Source organism: Podarcis liolepis, assembly GCF_965112155.1.
Source record: "Podarcis liolepis genome assembly, chromosome: 1".
NCBI classification, from domain to species: Eukaryota; Metazoa; Chordata; class Lepidosauria; order Squamata; family Lacertidae; genus Podarcis; species Podarcis liolepis.
The window spans coordinates 108,011,710-108,022,124 of NC_139554.1; the positions used below are offsets into that span (position 1 = coordinate 108,011,710).

The following is a 10,415-nucleotide window of genomic DNA, read 5'->3' on the forward strand; positions in this document are numbered from 1 at the left end:
GAAACATACATTTTTAATGATTCTTTGTGTGAGAGAGATATAGCCTCCAAAAATTGTTTTTGACAAAATTGGGAATATATGTCAATTTGTCAGGATCATATTTTGGCAAACATAGTATTGAAAGGTCACTGGTCAAACAAGTTTTATTTTATTTTCACATAGCAGCTTGAAAAATTCTGTCAGTTTGCAACATTAGCTCCACATTTAGTGTTTTTTGTGTGGAGCCTTGGCAAAATTTTGTTCTTCCCTAACTCTGTGTTTGACTATAGAAAGCACTGGAGATTCTCCAATAATTGCCACCTCCAGTATTTCTCACTGCACTGGTTTGACTGCTCACTAAAACCCAGGAACACCATTCAGAGTGTAGCAAAAAAGGGATTGTGATTGTACCATGTGGGTGACCTTGCATTCGTTAGCATGGATATAAAAAGCAAACGTAACAAACACGCTTAAAAACACTGGCACTTTTTTGGGGGGGGAGGGGCGGAGTGCTATGCCTTAATCTTGAATATTTAGATGAGCGGCCTTTGAACCTTGCTGTGAATCTAAACACCTCCACCTCACTCAATATCTTTGTTTTATAGAACTGCACACTTGTTGAAATGTGATCATCTTGCCAGAAGCTTCCTCTGTACTTGTCAACTGCTAACCAGTTCAGTTTACTTGTACTTGTCTCTATGAAACCCATATCCAGGCAAGACGTTTGGCATTTCCACAATAATGTGGAGAGGCGGAAGGGGTGGGTGGGTAGACAGAATACTTTGGGCATACTGTGGGGGAAAATATCGATGGTATATTGCCAGTACTTTTTCTTTCTTTTTTAAGTGTTGCAAACAGCAGCAGCAGCAGCAGCAACAACAACAACAACAACATCATTATTCCAGTCTGCCTGGGGTGCAAGGAGTTTTGAAAATAAAAAGTGGCAATTTTACTGTACAGCAGGTCTCTCTTGGTAGGAAGTTAGCTGCTTTGGAAATGCCTCTCTTTTTTTCTTCTCTCTCTCTCTCTCTCTCTCTCTCTCTCTCTCCTTCCTTCTTTCTTTCTTTCTTCTCTCTTTCTCCTCTTCTCCTCCCTCTCTCTCTCCCCCTTCTCTTCTCTTTTCTTTTCTTCTCTCTCTCTCTCTCTCTCTCTCTCTCTCTCTCTCTCTCACACACACACACACACACAAACACAAACACATTTTTGACTTATTTATAGCTCTCACATGAGTGGGGATGGTGGGGTCACAGCTTCTAGCTCCACAATTACAGCCTTGGCCCCCTCCCCACATGGGGCCATGTCTGCATGCACGCAGTTTTCAAGGGGAGGTGTGTATTCAAGGTGTGTATTGAACAGGCTCCTGCTAAGGATTCCTCCCCTGCATTGCATGAGTGGCAGAAGGCGGGGCCTTGCTCTCCCTTCCACATGAAGCTTAGTTGTGTGAAGAGAACACCTGACTGGCAATTAGGGAGCCAGAGTCCTCCTTCTGCAAACCCCAGACCTCACAGAAGGCGCCCGCCCTGCCCTGCCCGTTAGGTTGGCATGGCTGGCAAAAATGAAACTGCAGTCAGATCAAAAGCAGCTGGAGCCAATTCGGGGTATGTCTGTGAGAAATGGCAGCTGGCCTCACGACTTTGCTGCCTCGCGGTTCGGGCACGAGGAAATGAGCTGAGAGGACATGCCTGCGGTTGCTGCTTCCACTGTTTGGGCCACGTTGGAAACACACCTGAAATGGCCCAAAGTCAAAATACCTGTAACGTGACAGGGGGTGGAAAGGATCCGGCCCGTAAATTAGCAACCGAGCCGGCCCTAACCAGACTCCTGAGGCTTCGTTGTTCCAGGCAGAAGAAAGGAAACTTATGAGGGGAACAAGCAGCTGCATTTGTTTCATTTTGTTTCATTTTGTTTCATTTTGTTTCATTTTGTTTCATTTCATTTCATTTATTTAAAAGCGTTTATGAGGCTGAAGCTGGGGTGGGGGGAGGTATGCCTCAGTAAGGGGAGCAGAGAACGTATGCTAATCCCTGAGGGAACAGGCAGAAAGGCCTCCATTTTGAAGAACCAGCAAACCTCCTGAGGTAAATTCCCAGGTTCGTATTCTCAAAGCTTTATTGGCGTATGTACAAGATTTCAGTAGGGTTCAATACAAAAGGACCACTCATTAAAAGAATAAAAATTAAATCCTGCAACTTAACACTTAAGTTAGTGTTGCATAGCATTCACAAATCCTGAGGTAAACTCAATAGTGGATAGCAGTGAAGAGGCCATTGCTAAGAATAAAAATAAGAATAAGAAGGATAAAAATGTGTGAAGAATATTTTTATTCTTATTTTAATTTTTATTCTTATTTCTTTATTCTTATTACTTTGTCAAAATTATATATATATATATATATATATATATATATATATATATATATATATGAGGCCATTGCTGGGCCTAGCTAGCGAAGGTGTTGGAAGGATTTCATAGCTAGAAAGTATCTTGGAGGGAGTGAGAGAAATAGGAAGATACTTAAGAAATAATGATAGTGGGTTGCTATTGTTTTCCTGTCCCCAGTGTTCTCTTTTTCTTCTGAATATTGAATAATAATAATAATAATAATAATAATAATAATAATAATAATAATATAATAGGAAAAAGAAAGATACTTAAGAGCTAATGATAGTGGGTTGCTATTGTTTTTCTGTCATTTGCCCCAATGCTCTCTTTTTCTTTTGAATATTGAATAATAATAATCATCATTATTATTATTGGCTGCAACCACGCTTTTGGGTTATGTAGCAAAAGCTGCCTGATCCTGAGTCATACCATAGCTCAGAATTGTCTGGCCTGACTGGCACTAGGGATTGAACCTGAGACCTTATGCATGCAAGGCAGAGAGGCCTTACCACTGAACTACAGTCCTTCAAACTACTTCTGAGCATGCGTATTTTGCAACTCCTTTATCTCTTTATGTTTATGTGCTTTAAGGAACCTCAGCGGTGGGAGTCAGTGAACACTTTATTCAGTAGGGGGTTTCCTTGGTTAGCAAAGTAACAGTTAGAAGAACAGGGGCACCCTTTAAAAAGAGGCTTGTGTCTTCAGCACACACTGAAAGCTATACAGCGAAGGTGCCAGACACACCTCTGAGGGGATGGAGTCCCACAATTTAGGTGCTGTTGGAGAAAAACAAATTTCCTTCTCTTGAGTTTGTAGTGAATGAATGTGTTGCTTTAAACTACCAGAGGGCACTGTGTAGCAATCGAGCCAGCACCTTTTTTAGCTCTCTGAGTTAACTTCATGCCGAAAACGAAGCCATTTTTTTCTTTTCCCCAGACTAGATGTCATCTGTTTCTTTCATCTCCACTCATCCTGCAAATAGTTCTTGCATGAATAAAGCCTTTGAACTCCAGAAACTGTAAGTGATTGTTCCACTTTAATTCACCCCAGCTGCTTGGTGTGCTAATGATGGGGGCTGCAACAGAGAAAGCCCTTTACTGGGCCCTTCCAAGGGCTGAAATTAAACTTAAGTTTTGGTACAGAATCAGCCCTAACCCTTGGGTTGGATGAAGCAACATATCTCAGGCAGTAAATTTGGAGATAGTATTGAAGGACAGCATGGAGCCAATTATTTTATTGTTTAATTGCCATTTGAATTGTTTGCAAACCACAAATTCATTGATCACTTCTATTTTGGTTGTTCTTGCTTTGGTAACCACTGTTGAACAAATTTGCAATGGTCTGCATTGCTTGTCATGGTCGTATCATGAGCTAAATGAGTTGGGGAGTGCAGCTTGTGTTTTTAGATGTGTGCTGAACAGCCAGAGGAATAGCAGTTCATATAAGGAAGTTATCTTGATGAAAGATGCTGGCAAATCCAAGAAACCTAAGTTGCCAGCATCGATGGGAGCTTGCAATTGCATTGCATTGCTGAGCATGATTTTTGCACACATATAAAATGTATAGGAAAACCAACCTAATATCGCTAGACTATGCCATGTTTTCTCATATTCATTTATGTGCTGTGATTAGCTCGTTCTTTTCAAATGCCAGGGATGTATTGCTCACTAGAGGAACTTCAGTACCCAGCAGTCTTTAATATAAAAGGCAAGCCTTCCCACTAATGAGCAGTTTGTCTAGTGTTCTTAACCTTATCAGCAGCTCCTGAAGTGATAAAGGCTTAACTATTATGCACTGAAAGGTGTTGTTAATTCTCAATCTTCATGGAGGAAAAAAAGACGCTTTTTGTCACTTAGGACTCTACTGTTAAACTTAGCTGGCTGCTTACAAATTACCTTTCCTGTTCCATGGAACAGTCAGTGGAACTTGCTGGTGGGTACGCAGCAGAGGAATCTTCCTCTTATCAGGACAAAACGATGCCTACTGCTTAGTAGAAAAAGAATAATTTGAAAATTAATGATGTGGAACGGTCTCAGGATGTAAGTTGGTCCAAACATGGATGATGAAGGGGGAAAAGAAAGAGGAGATTATAAATAAATTGGTAAACAAGGGGGGGACCCCTTCTCCATACTTAATGGGCTTAAACCATAGCTCTAATTCTGCCCTTCTCCCCAATAAAAGAACCTAGTTTAAGCTCAGTCTTTCTGTGTTACAGAATGAAGAGTTCAGCACATCATTGTCTCTCTGTAGCTGCAAGAGAAACAATAAAAGCATGATCAGCTGAATGCTTAAATATGGCTGAATGTTTGATGAGATGAAGATGTAATTTTGTCTGTGTTCCCCAAGGATCTGGATTAAATACGACTACAGGGCCTAATCAAATAGCTAGTCACTGAACAACAGTCCCAACTGCATTTTTCATTCCAGGCATGCCGTTTGCCTTCTCTCTTCACCCCCCACACCCCCAGTCCATTACTTATTCACTGGTTTGTCAGCAGTGTGCATTATTAGCGCTTGAGAGATAAAACTTTAAGTGTTGCTCCCAATTAGCACAACAGTGACCATGCACCATGCTCTGTGCTTAATGCCTGCTCTCAGAGAGGAGCTGGTTTTGAAGGTCTGAGGTGGAGGAGGGAAAAAAATGAAACAGCTTAAGCATTCATTTTGAGTGGAGAGACAGCTCCTATTAACATTTAACAGCATTTGTGCAACTTGGTGCGGAGGTTATGATGCAAATGAGGAGGAATTAAAAGTGGCCAGGGGTTTGTCATTGATGGATTGCAGTCTGGCGGTGTTCACACTTCTGCCGTGTCCATCAGAAGCGATTACTGTGTAATTAAACCTTATTTCTCGACTCTTCAGTGCATAATTACTTTGTGAATGTAACCATCATCTAAAAAAGCTACCAAAACGCTTTAGCATTTAGTCTAGCAGTCATTTCCCCTTGCTTGTGTCAGATATAACCATCAGACAGTGCAAAAAGAACTGTCACTTTTAATAAGAGGCAAAAAATTAAATGAAACAGTATGCTTATTACAGGAAAATTAGGCGTTCAAGTGGTAGAGTCCCTTTCCGCTATTTGCATAATTTATTCTTTTTTGTCCCTCACACCAGAAGCTTCAGGCAATTTTCCCTCACATTTAAATAGATCGCACATTTAAGGCTACTTAAGGAAAATTATCACTTTGCATATTTTAATTGTTGTGAAGAAAGTGAATAGAAGAGGTCTGCAGCTTGGACTCTTGAGTCGGTCAGATGCTCAACTGTCTGATTCTGGAGCTCCCCACTGCTCCACTAGAGATAACCCTACAGTTCACAGCCATCCACTCGCATTTCATCAGCATGCAAATGCAGCTCCAAGCACTATAATAAGTGGGTCTTTGATATTTACAAACTAGCCGCTAATAACTAAAATGTAATTTGTTTGACATAACTTTAGATTCCCTTATCTGCTTAAAAAAAAAAAACCTTGATAAGTCCTTTAGCATTACAAAAACCTAAGATATCATCCATTCATACCACAGCTTGCCCTATTAGGTCTGGCAGCATTATGCTCAGGAAAATCATGTCAGGTACTGTCTTCACTTTCGTTCCAGCAACACATCTCTTCAATTTCATTTTGAATTCTTTTGTTTAATTTCCCCCTCCCTCCTCCCTACTTTAATCAAATGAAATGAAATTCAAATAAGATTACAGCGAGAAATTCTTTCCATTTACCTACGGAAATATATCTATTAGTCTGATGCCACACAGAAATGGATGTTTCAGTCACTAAGGGAAGCCTATAATACTGCAATTTGCTACTTGGTGTTTCATGGGGGAAGGCGGGGGATTTTATGGTACAAACATTACAAAGCAGAAAATCTATAAGCAGGCTCATGATTGGTTTGGTTTATCATTATGCTTTATTATGAAGCTAGTGAAAAATTAAAAATGAGATCTAATGAAAAATTTGATCAGATGTTGCACAGATTATCATTACATTTAATTAAATAGACTGAAAAAGTGTTCCCCAAGGTACCATTTTTACCATATTATATTTTTCACAACTTACCGAATCTGGAAAAGTTAACCAAAAATGAAAGCCATGCTTTTGTTTCTGGAAGCCTAGACCCCGGAAGTATATCAACAAGAGAATTTGATTAGAGAGGCATCACTTGTGCTAAATTACAAACAATTATGTGCTGCCTTTGGCTGTTGTATCTTCAAGTACAGCTTCTAATACTGGAATGTGTCAGGTTGTTAGTATACATATGATGCCACTAATGCAGCACAGCAGCAATCTCTTTATTTGCTAAAATGCACTATCCATCAGCTTACTGGGACCGGGGCAGAATCACACACAAAAAATTCTAAAACCTGTTAACCATCAAAGTAGGTGGAGCTCTCTTCCTTCCACATATGATATTTAAATGTATTTCTAACAGGAGATAAAAGAAGCTGCTTACAAACACCATTTCCATGTGTCCAGTCAGCCTCACTTAGTACATACACAGCCAGGTTATAATGTGCAGTTGGAGCAATTGCACCAGGGCCCATGCCTGCAAGGGGGCTCAGACTTTTTTTTAAAAAAAGAAGATCTAGCCCTCCTGGAAAGAAACTTAGGAAGGAAAATGACTTAAAAGTTTTATTTACAATTAAGCAGTATACAAATTTTATTAAATAAAATAAATGTTGAAAGTGTGAGGAAAACTGTAATGTCTGTGATACAAGCACTAAGTCCCCTTTTGCAGCCATTTTATACCTCTTCTATATTGTCACAACAGTCATATGAGGTAGGCTGGCAAGAAATGAGCAAAAACAATGATGAATTAAATGAGTTTAAAATGTGAAACTGGACATGCTCACAGTATTTTCTTTCTGTTTATCAAGCTTGTCAAGATGGGGTTTTTTGTTTGTGTTTTTGCATACACTCATTCCTTCTCATTCACTCATGCTTCTTATTATCCAGCTTACACTGGACCGTAGAAAATTATCTTGCAAGTTTGAACTCACAATGAAATTTATGAGCTCTCACTTTACCGTAGAAATTCACAGAGAAGGATGTGCAAGTTGAACTTCTCTTCATCCACTTTTTATATAATATATGAATTACCGTATTTTTTGGGTAACTCTAAGTTGGACATCATGTCCCTCCTGTTTTCAATAGTTTGCCCTCTCTGATACTTTGTCTCTCCCCTCCCGATAATTTACCATTGCATGTACCTAGAGCATTGTATTACATCCTTTGTAGCAGTGAGCATAACAATGCATTACAAAGAAGAGGCATTGGTTTGGGTGGGGGGAAGAGAGAGGCAGTTTCACTGCTGACTAAATCTCCTAAATAAATCCCTGTGAAATTGCCTCCTGTGAATTGCTGTCCTACTGAGGCTGGAAGGGTAGTAAGTTCTAAGGCAGTCAAGTTCATCCTATAATTTTTCATCTATTTGGTGAGGCAAGGCCAAGGACATGAGATTTCCCAGACAACTTCAGCCTGGATTTTTGTCACTGTGCTGACACCACTTCTTAGACTGTATATAAGCAATTTGGCCTGGCACATTCAGAAGCTGAGAGTTAAAATATTTGGGGTGGTAAGTGCAATATTGGTATCTAATGATAAAATAATTAGAGCTCCTGTGTTGTTGGGCTTTCATTCCCCTTTTATATTCTCATCCATTGTAATCTCATTGAGTACTTATTTATGGAAAATGCAAATGAATTTATTATTTTAAGTGTAAAAGTTAACATAGATTGGATGTCCAAAGAAAACTTACATAGCTTGCTCTATAAGAATGGAGGGAAAGATCAGTTGAAGATAGCAGAAATAAACTTGCGTGTTCATTGAAAGCAGATGTTAACTTTCATTGCACCATTCAGTCTACCCTGATCTAACTATGCTTCAGTATATGAGACAGTATATGTCTGCTGTGACAGTTGCTTCTCCTCACACTTGGTGGATCCCTATTTGTGTCAGAAAGGTTATCTAATTTATTTGCTAAATTATGTTACCATTCCCCCCCCCATGCAAGCCTTCTAAATGAACAGATGCAAACAAAGTTGAAATTTGTGTTTACGTTTAGCTCAAAGATAGTCTTCTCCAATTTTACTATTATTGTATGGTAAATATCTTGATAAATAGTTCTTCCGTTTCACATAAATAGAATTGAAAATCATCTAGAAATTATTGAGGAATATTTGCCCAGAACAGTATAAACTTTATAGGGTCAGCATACAGACTGTTGTGATTGATATTTAGTTCTATTTCAGCCATAACCTTGCAACAGTTTGATTTCACCCCCAAAAGCACATTCCTTCATTGTCTACTGAGACGGATGATTGCCAACCAACCATTTCCTAAATTGTGAACAAACGTATGGTTCCATTACTACTTAAGTAGTTCCATTCAAATTCCCCCCATGATCACATTATGATGGATGGGCTCTTTTTAAAAAAAATATAAATATATTAGTTAATTGAAGGCTATATATAAACATTGGTAGTAAAACCACAATATCTATTACAGTAATATCTGTGATGTGGAAAAACAAAGACTGCTATGATGTAAAGCTTGGCGATAGATAAGTCATGTATAATTGGTCACTAAACAACTGTCTTTGTGGGTAACCACTACTGTCATCCCAGGTTTATAATGGAAAATCCCCATCCTTCACCTGCCCCTCAAGGTGAATGGCTTATATAAGGACAAATATTAAGTCAGTTATAGAGGCTGGCATTTACCTCAGATCTTCTTGGGTCTCATTCTTCTGGCTCATCTAAATATCTAAGTGAAAATATTCTCATTAATTTCACACACCTCATTTAGGATACATATAGAATGTTGTGATTCATGGTGGCAGGCCAGCAGACAGCATACATGGGCAAATGCTTTCAAAGCCCCCAGTAGGGCCCATAACCACCAGTTTGTAGCCACCAATGCAGCTAATGTGGTTCAGCTAGGTGGCAGTTGTGGGCAGTTGGGGATGGTGGTGGCCAGGTGCACATAGTATCCGTTAACTTGCAGGCACCACCATACTAATTATGACAGCCTCCAACATACACACATCCGTTGGAGGCTAGTGTAATAAACATGGTGGCACCAACAGATAATGGTGCATAGCACAGGAGCTCAGTACTGCCATAGGTGGAGGCAAGCTGCCTGACCCCCTAAAACCTGGAGTATGGCTTGAGAGGTAGGCCAAGCTGTTGTTTTAAAATTAACCAGTGTCACATGGCCAAACACCTAAGTACTCACTCATGCACACATTAGTTAGCATTATACACACATAACCTCCTGTATTTAGGAAGTGATGGAATATAGACTTACTTCTACTAGAGTGGCAAATGTAGCAATGAAGATAAAAACAATATTCCCACTTCTCCAGCACTCTATTTAGAGTAGAATTGCTGTTGAGGGAAGCTAAATAGCACAATAGGACCAATGATGTCTTTGGAACTGGGACATAATCTTATGCTTAGGCAGTTGTTCCTCTTTGGAGAAACCCATTGATTCAGGCCCTTGCCACATACCGAATATGCGGTGTCTGTTGTATTCATTTGCAATAAGGGAAGGACTCAATGGCAGAGCAATTGGTTTGCATGCAGAAGTTCCCAGGTTCATCGTGGATATCTCCAGGGCTGGGGAAAAGTTTTGTCAGCAAAGATTTCTCTGTGAGCAACAGAACATTATCACCTTCTCTCTCCTCTGTGTGCCCCTTATATCTGTTCTAGGGGTCCCCCCACTCATGTGAGGGAGAAGGGGGGGGGGCTTTTTGCATAAGCAGAACTTCTTGTACTGATGGGACTGATTATTTCAAAAGCCATGAACTTGGATCCAGGATTACAATACCTGACGTTTTGTGAAACAGGTGTGATAGAAGGCAGCATTGCCTACAGAACTGATGCAGACCTCTGGAGTATGATATTAGCACTTTTTCATATTAGTCCTCCTAAGGCTAAGTGAAGTGATGTTGGGAGGCAGGTTTCGAGAGTCATTAATTGTCAGATTGTCAACTATTTATCTACTGTAGGTAGGTTGTCATTTAGGGTCTTCTGTCTCAGCCACCAAAATGCCTTGG

General features: G+C 39.9%; 1 long non-coding RNA gene across 4 annotated transcripts in view; it reads left to right on the plus strand.

Moving 5' to 3' along the window:
• Positions 1–1,328: 1,328 nt before the first annotated feature.
• Positions 1,329–10,415, plus strand: part of LOC310703232 — a 403,937-nt gene continuing 394,850 nt past the window's right edge. For all 4 annotated transcript variants that reach the window (XR_014524019.1, XR_014524020.1, XR_014524021.1 and 1 more), the window contains exons 1-2: positions 1,329–2,069; positions 3,298–3,379. This is a non-coding gene — a long non-coding RNA (uncharacterized lncRNA). The remainder of the gene's footprint in view (positions 2,070–3,297; positions 3,380–10,415) is intronic.